This window comes from Poecilia mexicana, unplaced genomic scaffold (genome assembly GCF_051168715.1).
Source record: "Poecilia mexicana isolate PSO_F unplaced genomic scaffold, ASM5116871v1 scaffold_20, whole genome shotgun sequence".
Taxonomy (NCBI): Eukaryota; Metazoa; Chordata; class Actinopteri; order Cyprinodontiformes; family Poeciliidae; genus Poecilia; species Poecilia mexicana.
In genome coordinates, this window is record NW_028263389.1 from 17,797,385 (window position 1) to 17,811,668 (window position 14,284).

Below are 14,284 nucleotides of genomic sequence, written 5' to 3' on the forward strand. Positions count from 1 at the left end.
TCGCCTTAGCAACTAGCAAATGCCATCTACCCAGGATGCATTGCAGGGTAAACATTGTGACATCCAGGTGGCAATAGTTTATTTATATTTATAAAAGCTAAAGAGTACAGAAGTTTTACTACATCTGAAATAAACGTTTCTCATATAAAGTGTGTTGTAACAACTAGTCATGGATCCCTTAAAATTAAAAAAAGTTAAAGACTTAAAGACTTAATTTATGTTGAAGCTGTCAAATCAGATTGAATGTTAATGTTCTCAATTAACAATTAATTCTAGCTTTATGGTCTGTGTTGACATTCAAGCATAAATCGGAGGCCTGTGATGATCTAGCTCTGTATGCTGACATAATCCACTATATCTAATACTTCAGCTCAAACACTCGACTTCCTGCTAAGCCAGGCTGCCTCAGATTTACAGCAGATATTTATATTTTGTAACCTAATCATCTAAATCTTGTTTTCTTTCCTCCCAGCCCCAGTTGCAATCAGTGAACTTTCTGAAGACCCCTGTGACGGAGTGATGACCTGTCCAGGTGCCTCCTGACCTTTGACTGCCAGGGTAGGTTTGATCTGCATATTCATGTGGAAAAAAGTGCTCATTTGTCTGTTTGTAATGCACTGAAGCAAAACTTCTTATTCCAAATCCGTCCTCTAATACAGTGCAGGGAACAGAAGTGTTAATATTTTAAAACATTAAGTCATTTCAGCCAATTTCAGGAGCCAGTAGACGTAATGCAACACATCTTAGAGACAGAGTGGAGAATCCAGATGCCTTTTTTCAAAACGCTGTAAAAACCATGATTAATATATTGCATATGTTATGAATATTGGATAAAGCTATTAGTAGCTGTGGCTGAAATGACTTTCCAAAGCTCAATTACTGCTCAGAAGTGTGAAAAAAAAAAAAAAAAGAGTTTTAAAAATGTATTCTGACGGAAATCAGCACTAATTAGGTCAGATTCCACTAACAGTTGCATTTATAAGAAATCTGGCAACTCTTGGAAAACTAAAGAAGCATTAGTGTTGAGATGCAGTTTTCCAGATCTGGAAGCATGTTCAGCCTGTCACATGGACTGATTAGAAAGTGAGGAACGGCGATTAAATGGGCCCAGGGTTCAGCCAGAGGCTGCAGCTGTGCTCATTGGTCACTGTCATGCACCAAGTCCTTTTTCTTCCTGCTGACTTTTGTTTAGAGCAACAGGCCTCAGGGATGTTTTTGGCACACAGAATAAATCAGAAACGATGATGAATGCGGTGCTGAATGCTCCCATGTAATGTTTCTTTGTTTTTCCTACCCACTGTTATTAATGGTTTTGTTAAAGAGACCTCACAAGAAAAAGGTGTACGAGGCATAAAAATAAGACTGAAGACACAGAAATTATACATTGTGGGCTTGTGATATGTGCTAAGAGAAGGAAGGTCCAAATAAATAAAGGAAACAACAAATATGCAGCTCCCTGCAAAGATACCGAGAACATTTTGCCATGTTTTCAAGCCGGATTCAATGTATTTCAATTGGATTTTATGTGATAAAACAACAAAATTGTGCATCATTGTAAAATGGAGAAAAATATGCAAAACAACAATCACATAACGTGATATGCTCATGTATTTATCCACTGATATCTCTAAATGAAATGTTGTGCATTGAAATGCATCTTAAACACTGGAGTCTTCATGTGAGTAACATAATCAGTGTAAATAAACAGAACATTATTGAATGAAGTGTGCCATAAAGGCCAGAGGACAAACCAGAGAGGTCAGAGATGCAGCTGGGAAGCTAACATATACAGTAGACCCCGAACATTACATGGGCTATCAGGAGCACAGCAGCCTGCAAATAGCTAAACTCCACAAATATTAACAACTTCCTTTTTTAAATAGTTTAAATACTAAATATATCTTATTAAGCATTAATATGCACAGTGGAAACCTTTTCTAGACTCTTTGTTGTTCAGCTAATTGGCACCAAGGAGAAGAACGGCACCTCTGTGTTGGCTGCTCTGCAAACACCAGCCAGTAGCGTTTCGGTATTTCAGCTTCCCCAGCTACGTTGTCCTTCGAATATTTTAGATTTGTGCTGCAGAAATTTTTTCCACGAATAATTTGGATTTGTGTTCCACAGAAAAATGTGTGAATGCTGAACCACGGATTGGTGGGAGTTCACTGTAAAACAGTTTCCCAAGCACTGACCTTTATAGGCCACACTGGTAATCCTTTATCTGAAAATCATTTGACAGAAAACCTGTGAAACCAACAAGCCTGGCAAGTAGAGCATTAATCAGAGAAGCAACCAAGAGGTTCATGGTAACTCTGGAGGAGCTGCAGGGATCCACAGCTCAGGTGAGAGAATCTGTTAGATGATCACATCCTAAACCTGGTTATTTATGGATATCTGGGAAGAAGAAAATTGAACTTCTTGTGCTAAATACGATTAGGTTTTGACTGTATCATGCTGTGCTGGTGGGGTTTTTTTCCACCTGCTTAAGGAGTTGATGAAATTGCAGATGGATCAAGCTGACTAAGCTTGACATATTTCTCTTTTTACAAAGAATTAACCTTACTTCCTGTGTCTAGATGTGTAAAGATGATAGAGAAACTTTCCTAAAAGCTTGTACCTGCTGCTGAAGGTGTTTCTACAAACTGTTTGCCTCTAATTTCAATAACTTTCCTTGGAACGCTACATGGGAACAACGTGAAAACAAGAATAAACAGGTTTCCCCTCTTAGTGCGCATATTTTTGTCTATGTCAGCTCTCCGGAGTCCTAATAACCAGTCCAGCATATTTCCCTGACATCTTCCCAATACCTCCGAGGACAGACTCCAATCACAGAGAACCACGATAAGGATTAGAGTGACAGTCCTCGTGTGTGTGTATGTGTGTGGGTGGGTGTGTGTGAGTGGCCATGGGAATGAGAGTCGAGACCGAAACATCATGGAGTGACATTAAATGCATCGACTCGCCTCCTTTTCAGGCTGTAAACAGTCTCCGCTGCAGCATCCCGCTGTGTTATTAGAGGCAGTCGGAAAAACAGAGGAAGGAAATTGGAATATGCCGCGGCTCCAATCGCGACCTGCAGAAAGAAATTCAGACCAAACAGAATCCGATACAAAGGCAGCAACACCAATTTCTGTTCTGACACTCTTAACTACCTGGCTTTTTATAGAAAAAAAGCTTTTTATATAAAGAGTTTTTTTGTTCTTCATTTTTTTAAATTCACAGTTTGAGCTTCAGGATTTCTCTACAGTTTGGAAAAGTTTAGAAAGTTGTGCGATTGGGTTATATTTTTATACATTTTATTATATTTCCCAGGTATTTATTGGTGATGGGAAGAAAATCAAAGTTTGACAACTTATTTGTAGCACCATATTTTGTTCTCTCATCTTATTCCTTCAATCCATCTCACCGTCCCTCCCTCACTCTGTCATTCCTCTGTCAGATGCACCCTGCATGTGTCCTGCAGGCAACACTTCCTTGGGTTTGTACTTTTTTTCCTTCCATATCCCTTCCTCCTCCTTGTTTCCTTGTCTCCTTTATGTTTTATACAAAGATTATTAGAGGCAGTCAGAACAACAGAAGAAGTAAAATTCACGGTGGGAAAGTTTGGAGTAAGTTAAATGAGGAGTTAAAACAAAATCAAAATTTAATACCATTTAAAAGGAAATATAAGGAGGTCCACAAGACAGAAATATGGGTGTAAGTTAACACTAATGTGTAAATTCAGGCTAATGGATATGAGTGTGTGGGTATGGATGCATATATTTAGACATATGTAAACCCAGATTAAATATTTAACCTACGTTTCTTTTTGGGGGGATTTAATAATGAGGGTCCATCTGGAAATATGGCATGAGTTTATGAGGTAGGAGTTCATATGTTTCTTACTACTTCCTACTCCGTTTCAAGCATGTTGAGTTTATTGTGGTACAAAAATATGTTTGAAAATCATGTTTGAAATAAATCAAAATATCTTCAATCTTTCCTTCCTTTCTTTTATTCTTCCTCAATGTTTTTCCTTTTTGTCTTTGTTTCCTATATTCTTACCTGCATGTGTTGTTTCTCTCCTTCCTTTACTTCTTAGTATCCTATATTGCTCTCATGCCTCCTTCCATCTTTTTGTCATTTTGTCATCCTTTTCTTTCCTGAATTTTTCCCTCCTCTCTTGTGTCCTACATCTATTACATCCTTGGGGTCATTCTTCCCCTTCGATGTAGTTTTCCTTCATCCTTTCCTTTTTCTTTATTCAATATTTCCTTCCTTTCTGTCATTCTTTTTCTTGTGGGCATTCTTTCTTTCATCCTTCTTTCCCTCTTTACCAGTTTTTTCCTACATTTCTGTCCTTCATTCCTCCAGTGTCCTCCCTCCTTTTTACGTTTTTCCCTTCATACATCCTTCTTTCTTTACTCCTTCCCACCTGTCTCTCCCTCCAGTTTTTTTTTTTTTAAGTTTCGTATTAAAAGTGCAATTATCTGCCACAAATTCATTGTGGTTTTTAAAAATACTCATAAAGAACTGAGGCCTCCTGAGCCATGAGTCTGGAAAAGTCCAGATTTTCCACATGAAAACTGTGGAGGCGCCTTTTATTTTGAAGAAGCTGTTTGCCACATTTTCTGTCTCTTTCTGAGAGCGACGAAGAAAAGCGTTGGAGTCAGAGAGGCGGCAGTGGAGCCAGCAGTGAATGGGAGGTCCAGCTCAGTCTTATGCTCCATTAGCAGTCAGTGTGTAATAGCACGGTTGGACATGTGTTCGGTGCAGATAACAGAGAACCGGCTGAGACTGTGACAGAGGGAGACAGCCCTAACAGACTGGCCTCGATGTTTCACAGCCTACGACATGTCTGCCTGCCTCCCTGAAACTTCTCCAAATACCTGCAGGTAGAAGAAATCTTAAGAATTAAAAAAAAAAGAACAGGTGAAGACTGCTCAGGCTGAGAATGAACTGATAAGAGCAATTTTACTCCAAATATTTTTAACAACTTTTTTGCAAGAATTCACCTTAGTCAACCCTCAACAGGTTTGGAGGTTGCTGAATTATGCAAACCGCGCTGAAGCATTGCTGTTGCTTCATTCACGTTGACTCCCAATTAATTTTACATCACAGTTATGCCCCTGTTTTTTGACAACGTGCCCGCGTGGACAGACTTTACGAAGATTTGAGATAAAACTTTAATGCTGTGGCCAAAAATAGCATTTGGTATTTACATAAATATATATATTTTTTTCTGATTGCAGACTATCTAAAATGTACGATGTCTGAATAAATGTTGAACTGCTTTAGGAGGGCTGAGCAAGTTCAGTTTCAAAATCACTGACAGTAAAGCGTAATGAGCCAGAAATCAATAATTTTCAATGGAGTGTTGTGTGTTGCTGTTTTTATTGTTTCTACTGCTTCGTTCTTGCATAATTTTAGTCTTCATTTGTTTAGTTTTAAACTGAAAACTTGTCTTTTGCACTAAATGTTATGAAATTCATGTGTGTTGCACTTTGGTCTGATGTCTTTGTGCATTACTCCTTAAAACTCAAGCAGCTTAATGTCATTTTATAGCTTTTGTTGACGTATATTTTCAACCAAAACGATCCCATTATTAGATGTGCAACACAAATATTTTGTGATTTTATTGAAATAAATATGGTTGAACTGTAATCAGACTAAGAGGGTCTTGGCCACTGGCACTTAAAGTAGGCATACCTAAGGATGCACCTACTATTACTTTAATAGCAGGACTTTAGCTGCTGATTATCCGTCTTGATTTTTTTCCTGACTGAACTCTGTGAGAAGATTACCCTGTAAAATTACACTCATTACTTGCAAATTATCCATTTAAAGCAGTTTAATCATGATTGTCTTCTCAGCTAAAGTAACCAGCAGCAATGGGATATAGATACAGGATGAGAACGCCTTCCTCTATAATAGAGGGGATTTTTCTTCTTCTTCTTTTCAGTACTTGAATAATTTAGATGTTGGATTTGGAATAATTTAGACTTTTGCATATTTTATTTAGGGCTTAGAAATATCATCAGAAAGGCACATTTCTGTTTGAATCTTTCTATATTCAACATTTAACTCAGTTTGAGTAAAGTGTTTAAAAAAATGAAACAAAGCTTTAAATGAAAGCTTATATAGTGAAGCTGCTGTTGTTTTGTAGCTTAAACAAAGTGGCTGAATAAATTGCTGATGGGGAATGTTTGTTTGTAGGAAAGTGAAAAAACTAAATAGACTTCATGAAAGGAATATAATCTAATTGCTACGATGTAGATTATAGATATGTTGAAGTTGTCTGGACTAAATCTTCTGACTTGACAGCATCTCACAACAATCTGAAAGTAGAAAAAAGGCAAGGAGTTGCACTGTCCAAGAAAAATTACAGTTGTAAATATTAGCTTTAAAGTTGCATATTAAATGCAAACTCTTTGAGGTAGAGTTCACAGGAACAACACTAGGTTCATTTGGATCATATTTTGTTAATGTTAAAGGTTAATTTTCTTCATGCAAAAGGTTACCACTGGAGTACCACAGGGGTCAGGGCTTGGACATGCTGACCTTCGCTTTATGAAAGTACTTTGTAAAATTTTAGATGGCTTCGGATCCAGTTTATTGTTATACTGATGCTAAGAAAATGTATAAATCTGCTCTAAAGTGAGGCTGTAAAGATCTACAGCAGTTCTTAAGTGATAAATGCAAGTTTTTCCTCACTCAGGAAGGCTAAAAAACAAAAAACTGGAAACTGCTTCAGCTTATCCAAAACGCTGTTCTAGTGGAAATAAGACACATTTTCTCCTGCTGTATCTTTTCCTGGATGACTCCCTGTAGAAGCCGGGGTACAGATTTCAAATGTTCTTCTTAATTACAGCCCTGAATATTAACGCTTCGTCTCACATTAGACATCTGATCTTTTCATGCTCTCTACGGATCCGTCTCCTCTCAGACTGCAGCTCCTGTGCTTGTTTCTAGAGTTTCTATGGAACCAGACTCCAGTTTTTGTCCATGAGGCAGTCACCCTCTGTATTTTTAAGACTAGGTTTAAGTCTTTCCTGGCTGATGAACCTGATAGAGTGTTGTAGGTTATCTGACCAATCTCTATAGTTATACTTGTATGAGGTTGTGCTGCTGCAGGACATACTGACCATTTGTCCAGACTCTGCTATTATCAAAGTGTACTGCTCTCAGGCTTCTACCGGACACTTTGACATCTTTCTTAGCGTATGTGTGCTTTCCAGTCCTGGCATCTTGTTTGTACTTTTAGAGTTTTCTCCACCTCCAACTGTAGCAAACACCATCATGTTTTCACAGTCATCTTTTTCCTCCAGGTCTGCAAATGCTCATGATTTTCTAATGCTTTATTTAATTTAAAAACAACATCTGAATGCTTCAGTATTTTTAAAAAAGTTAAATTAAGCTGGTTAGTTAGTCTTAGTACCTTACAGTCAATTCTTACAATGTAAACCCATTTTTGTCTTCATTCGTCTCCACTGCCCTTTCTGACAAATTTAAACAGTCGGTGAAGAAATATTTCTCCCACTGGTAAAGCTGCTAAATGAACACTGTGGAGAATGCTTATATTTCGTTTTTCTCTCTTGAGAATAAAGAAAGCAGCTCAGATTAATTTGCCACATTTCACACAGATGGGTGGAAGACGCACATTTCCTCAAATGTAATTCTTCTTTCATTAAAGAGAGAAATGCTGTTTAAACATCTTGCCAGAGGACGGCACAATCAATCAGACTAACATTTGTTTTATGCCAACATTAATTTAAATGTTGCTTAACTTAACAGGGGAAGGACAGCTCTGATGAAGAAGCACAGATGAGAAACATCAGTTATGTAACACAGCCAACGCATTAGTTTTCCGTTTTTGATCATTTTGTATTTTGTACCTTTAGACATATTTAAATATATTTAAAATATAAACTTAATGCTTATCTATGTATTTTTTGACGGAAGACGTTAAGTGTTTTGGATTTTCTTCCAATACCTCAGAGCTCTGAAAGCTTACGATTCTGAAGAACTGAAACTTTGTTCTGATTTAGCGTGAACATTTCCCAGCAATTTTCAAACTTTACCTGAGAAATTTGCACTTGAATGAAGATTTCATTCCCGTTCTCACAGCAGCTGAAGTGTTACTGCAGCCTCACATATCAAATAATCAGGACTTCTTTTTTTAGATTCATGGAAAAATTGTCATGAAAGTAAAAGAAAAATTGAATTTTAAAACAATTTTAGTTCAGAACGGTGAAAAATTCAGATCTCTTTAATGGCAATCCTAAATGATGTTAGACTTCTATCAAAACACAATTATTTCTAAACTGTTTAAAATAATCTTTGTTCTTAATTTACTCTGCATTCATTAATTTATAAAAGCCAGATTCAACAACAAAGCAAACAATAATTCATATTCTGTAACAGTTTTCTAATTTTTAATCAGGTAAACTGATTCAAATCGTAATTAAAACTTGGTTTTAGAACGATGGCACTGAAAATAATTAACATTTTACTCCATTTGCAGCTGATAGAGAAGTTCAGTGGTTACATATTTCTGAATCTTTCAGTATGTTTTATGTAAATAACTGCAGTGCAAATGTTGATGTATAGCAGCCTCTTCTAATATGAGCATTTGTGTTAAAGAAGTGTAAAAAAGATATTTAATTTTATTTTGAAATGGAAAATGTGAGAACTTAGTTTTGATGTATTTCAGGACATGGAGGGAAAAATATTTTTGAACTGAAGGACTTAGGATTATTTTGCCACAATAAAGTGAGAAAAATCACAAAGGAGATGAAACACTTTTATTTTGGAGAATAGCAGGAAAGAGCATCATCTTGAATCTCCAGAACAACAATTTCATTTTAAGATTTTGAATTCATAATGAAGGGAGATGCATATCTATCTAAAGAACAGAATATATAGTAATCACTGCAATTTTAACCCAGTTAACTATAAATTAATTTTTTATTGTTTTACAAAGTGGGGGTAAATGTGAAATGACTCTTTAATATGTTTTACTAAACAGATTCATAACTCCTTGTAGGTTGTTTGTTCAGATTTATTTTTGTTTCTTTAGAAATCAACAAGCAAAGAAGAAGAAAAATGTTTGGAGTCTCTTGAAAACTATTTGCAGTTTCTGTTCGGGGAATTTGTTGCACACAAGAACCTTAACTCAGCGATTCGGCCACCATGGCTGCTGTAGACACCTCCAGCTAACCTTTCATAAAAGGGAAAGGAAAAGACATGAAAGAATGGGCACATGGCACTGCAAAGAGCAAGTGATAATGGGCTTTTTAGCGGGTGAGAAATTACGTCCGGAGGTTTTGCTTCTGGCCTTGGCACATTTGAACCATCTACTGATCATTCTGACCTCCAGCATCACTGGAAAATCATCAAACGCCCTATACGCTTCCACGGCCTTGATGAGTTGAAAACCTGACTTCTGATTTGTGATAAATAACTGCTAGTTATTTCTGATGAAAGCAGAGCAAACAATAGAACTACTCTGGTCTTGTGTTTTATTGTTTAAAACCTTTGAAGGTTAGTGATTGTGTTGCAAAACTCACAACAGCCTCTCTGACAGATTCTCCTCTCCTGTTGCGCCTTGCAGCAGTTCTGCTGTTACAACCACACAGTTTCTTGGATTTTTATTGACCAAAAGTAATACATGAGTGTAAAGTTGAAAGAAAATGGCATATCATTTAAAATATTTTGTGCACAAGATTCAGAATAACTTTGACATTCTTTTTCATTCAGTACCGCTTCTACCGGAAAAACAGCTGCACAGATAGAAAGTAAAAATAAAATCCCATTAGGTCTGGACTGTGCATGGTCCATTCTAACAAACATAATTTGATCTAAAGCAGCCGTGTCTCAGAACATTTCTGCTTATAGACAATGGATTGAACTGTGCTACATAAGCTCTTCAAGTTTACATCATTGTTGTAAAACCCAACTCTGGTTTTGGCTTCTTCACCACTTTGGCCCTGATCTGTCCGTTTTGTTCTCTCATGTTTTCTAACCTCTAAAGCAGGGGTGTCAAACTCAATTTCACCGAGGGCCACTGCAGCATATTGGCCACCCTCAACGGGCCACATTGACGGTACAAATCAGGAGTGCATCCCTGCTAAAACACACCCCAGACAAAAGGTTGACTTCTCTCATTCAGTTCTGTAGAGGCTTATAATGAGTCAATGGTCCAGGTGTGTTAGAGAAGGAATGCATCTAAAGTTACAGATGCTAGCTCTGGAAAACTAGACTTGGGCACCTCATCTCTGAACTAAATGCGTCTTTCTGACCGGGAGCTGACAGCGTGTTGAAGAGTTATGGACCGGACGCTTTGGAGCGTCTGGTTAGGAAGCGCATTACAAACCTTTGGTTGAAATGGCGCGTTAAATTCAAGTTTCCATTACAGACCAGAGAAAACTAAAGAGAATGCAACGTTGTGTTAATCCATTTGAGGAGCCGGCAGCGGATTTAACAAATGGAGCCTTCTGGGTTCACGTTACACAGGAGAGCGGCGTTCTGGAGGAGCTGCAGACGTAACATCTGTCCGTTTCAGAGAAGCGAAACCACGCAAAATAAAAAAAAATAAAAATAAAAACTCCTGGTAAAAGCGCACACCGGACCTCACAGGGTAAAACACTCAGAGTTCAGTTGATCTGTTTGGATCAGACAGATCCAACTGACTGATGAATTAGCGCAGATTTTTCTGCAGATGGAAACCAGGAGGAAGTGCGTTCAGACCCCAGCGGGTGAAGTGATGCTAATTTAAGTGAAGTCGCTTAATTCAATTTATTAAAAGTTATTGGGGCCTCAGTCAGTGGTTTTTGTCACTACGAGAAAAATGTAGATACATTTATCTGCTTAATTTGTGATGGGATCTGGATTCACGGTGAATATTAACTAAACCGCATAAAATGCGACTAAATAGCCGATGTTAATATGATTGTAATTTCACGGATAAAAATAGTACATGACCGATTTTTTTATGTTGTCGGTCAAAGTAACGGATAACAAAAAAAAGTCTAGCGCGACCTGCCGCCCTGACACCAACTCACACACATCTTCATTCACAGTCTTACTTGTAAATCGATTTTTCTTTTCTTGGACGTTTTGATGTTAGCTTGTTGATGTCTCAGTTTTATTCGCTGGAAAAATCAATAAGCAGCTTGAGGTGACTCTGCTGCTCTCTAGTGGCGAGAAGTCGTAATGTTGGCTGGTAACAATCGGAATGCATTGTGGGAGATGTAGTTTGTAGTCAATTCGTGCTCAAAACCTATTTTAAGTCAAGCATCGGCCTATAAAATGCTGGGGCGGGCCACATAAAATGACATGGCGGGCCACATGTGGCCCGCGGGCCTTGAGTTTGACACATGTGCTCTAAAGTCTTCACAAAACAGATGGATGTGCCAGGGGCGCCTTATAGGGGGGAAATGTTATGACAATTCTAAGGGCCTCTGAGCGACAGGGGGCCCTCCACAATTTATTTATTTTTTGTTCATAGAAATAAAAAAATAATAAAAATGGGGCCCCTGTCAATTACAAAATTAATTATATTGTGTTTTCGAAGATTGTTTTTAGCAATAAAAAAAATGTATATTCCCACTCCCAGATCAAAAAACACACACATCCATATTTGCCCTGAACCCCCCTGGATCTACATGAAATGGTTCGTTCCTGCTTCGAGCGCTTGACGGTGTTCAGCAGCAGTCAGTAGAAGACCAGAACGACTGTGGCAATTACTAAGCTGCTAAGAAAAATGATAAAGTCAGATTTTCAAAAAAATAGAAAATTAGAGAGGGAGAGAGAAAAAGGTAAGAATGTCTATTTATAGTCCAGTTTTTCTCCGAGAGGAGGGTAGACTATGTGAAATTATCAACCATTTAGCATAGTTAGCTTAGCTACAGGCTAATCATTTGCCTCCTTTTAACTATCATTTAATGAATTAAGGAAAAACATTACCAAGATTTTCATATATTTAACTTGTTCTTGTACCTTTTACCACTTAACAGATGAGTCAGTCAGCAGCAGCTCTAACCCACGTCCCTCCTGACCCGTCTTCTCCTCTCCTAAGTGAAATTAAAGCTGCAGTATGTAACTTTTATAAAATTATTTCCACATATTTGTTAAACTGTCACTATGTTGTGACAGTTTGGTATGAGAGATGATCTGTGAAAATTTTATTACCTCTGCTTTCTCCCAGTGCTAGAAACAACCAGTCAGTGGCAGGAGAGTTTTAGTGCTGTCAATCACAATCTCATGTAGCTGCTCATCCTCCCTCCCCCTCGTTCTGTGCTATGCTGCAGCTAGCATAGCCTGTTGTGATGATTAATGTTATGCTAAACTGTGCGACTCATATTGTGACATCTTATTTCTGTATTGGAAGAAGAAAAACCCACTTCCACTCTATGAGGTGACATTCTGCCCTTTGTGCATTCAGTGGTGGATTACAAAGAGGGAATACTGTATTTTTTATTTTTTTCAAATTGGGTACAAAACAATATGCACTGAAATGTTAAATTTTTACTTTAACTTTTTGTTGTTTTTTTTTGTCTAGGTGCTGCTACTATAAGCATGTATATATTTTAACATGTGTGCCCAGATTCAGGAGCCCAAAAATGAATTTTGTTTTTGTAACATTGATAGCTTAAAGTATATAAAAAAAATCTGGAGGTACAAAAGTAAAACGCTTAAAGCTGTTGTGTTGTTTCACATTTGTATTTTGCAGTTATAATGTTTACAAAAATAGTAATTTAATTATCTTAAGTAAAATTGTATTTGTGTTTTCTAGGATTCTAGAGGTTTGAGGAAACTTTGTAATGTGACAGCTTCTGTTTTTCATCAGATTCATCATCTATTTTGGGGCGTTAAATGATTTAGGGCCATATTTCCCAGCTATGAGCACGGAGTAATTTCAACCAAAGCTATTTCAGTCAAATTATCTACAGAAATGAAATTAATTAACTTTATCTTTTACTAACTGCTGCAGGTAAGATTTGGTATTTTAGCCAGTTAAGCATTAGGTCAGAGTCTGATAAAACTGTTAACGTGACACAGCTACCTGAAGATTCCCGCCACTCTTTTCTAATTAAAAGATGAAAGAACAAAGATTAAAGGTTCAGAACAAAATCAGAATGCCGATGCTGGAATGGAAACCAATTTTTACAGCGTTTTGTTTGGTGCTACTTTATTACCAAGTCTGAAAAATGTTGTCAAAAAATTTTTAGTGATTAAAAAAATATTTCTTATGGTGTCTTGCTGGATCTTAATTCACTCCTGCTGAAAAAAGGAAAGTAATATACATTGACACAATCCAGTGTATTTTTTAAGACGTAAATAGGAGTGGATTTACAGTTGTAAGGATTTATGTTTATTAGAAAAAACTAAACTGAACCTGAGGAAGTTAGCCATATTGGTCCTGTAACAATGGATAGGTGAATATTATTTCTGGAGAGAGAGCAAGCTGGCAGAAAGTGATGGACAGGTGAAGGAATGATAAGACTTGGACATGAAATTGTTTTGTTGATGAACAGCAATCTGTCTTTTTAACTCAAACAAAAGATGTCAGAATTTAGTTTCTTCTGCATGCAGAGGCTTCTGATGTGGTCTTAGATGTTTCATTAAAACCCCCAGCATGTAAAAATGAATAAATAAATAAAAAATGTCCGAACTTCTCACGGATTTACAGCTTATGAGACTGTTTCTAATCTGGGCTGAGGAACAGAGTGTGCAGGAAGCATATTAGCATTCAGTGAGGCGCGCAGTGCAGTCTCATCAGCTTGTCAAACTAAATTACAGGTGCAGAATACACAGTGAATCATTCATCACCTCACACTGTCCTCCCAAGTCTCCAACTGCTTCCTCTTTGTTTAGCCACGATGCTCCATTGAAGATTCATCCAATCAATGTAATTGCTGGTGATTGTGCGACTCAATCCAGTGCCTCCTTACAATCACAGCTACGATCAATGCCCACGGCTCCCTTCCTTCTGCTGTCACCATGAAGGATTATTCATGCATGCTACAAGGAGAGAAATTATTTTATGTGAAGATTTATCCGATTATTGCTAAAGTACCCAAAGGCAGCAGTTTATGTCTATACTACCTCAGGCTTTTGTCATGTTTTATGGAGGGGTCCCATTATTTAAGAAGGAGGACTGCAGATTAAGATGCTGATATATGTGCAAGTGACAGAAAAGTGACATTTATTTATTGCCTTTATGGTAATTACCATGAAACTTTAGAGGGGAAAGTATTTTGTGAGTTCCCTGTACGTTTTGTCTTAAGGCGGATGTAAACAA

General features: G+C 37.4%; 1 long non-coding RNA gene across 1 annotated transcript; it reads left to right on the forward strand.

Annotated features, from left to right (window-relative positions):
• Positions 1–325: 325 nt before the first annotated feature.
• On the forward strand, positions 326–13,230 carry LOC106923809 (uncharacterized). Its single transcript, XR_015761628.1, has 4 exons — positions 326–558; positions 2,240–2,342; positions 11,997–12,074; positions 12,188–13,230. It is a non-coding gene; the product is annotated as an uncharacterized LOC106923809 (long non-coding RNA).
• Positions 13,231–14,284: the final 1,054 nt, after the last annotated feature.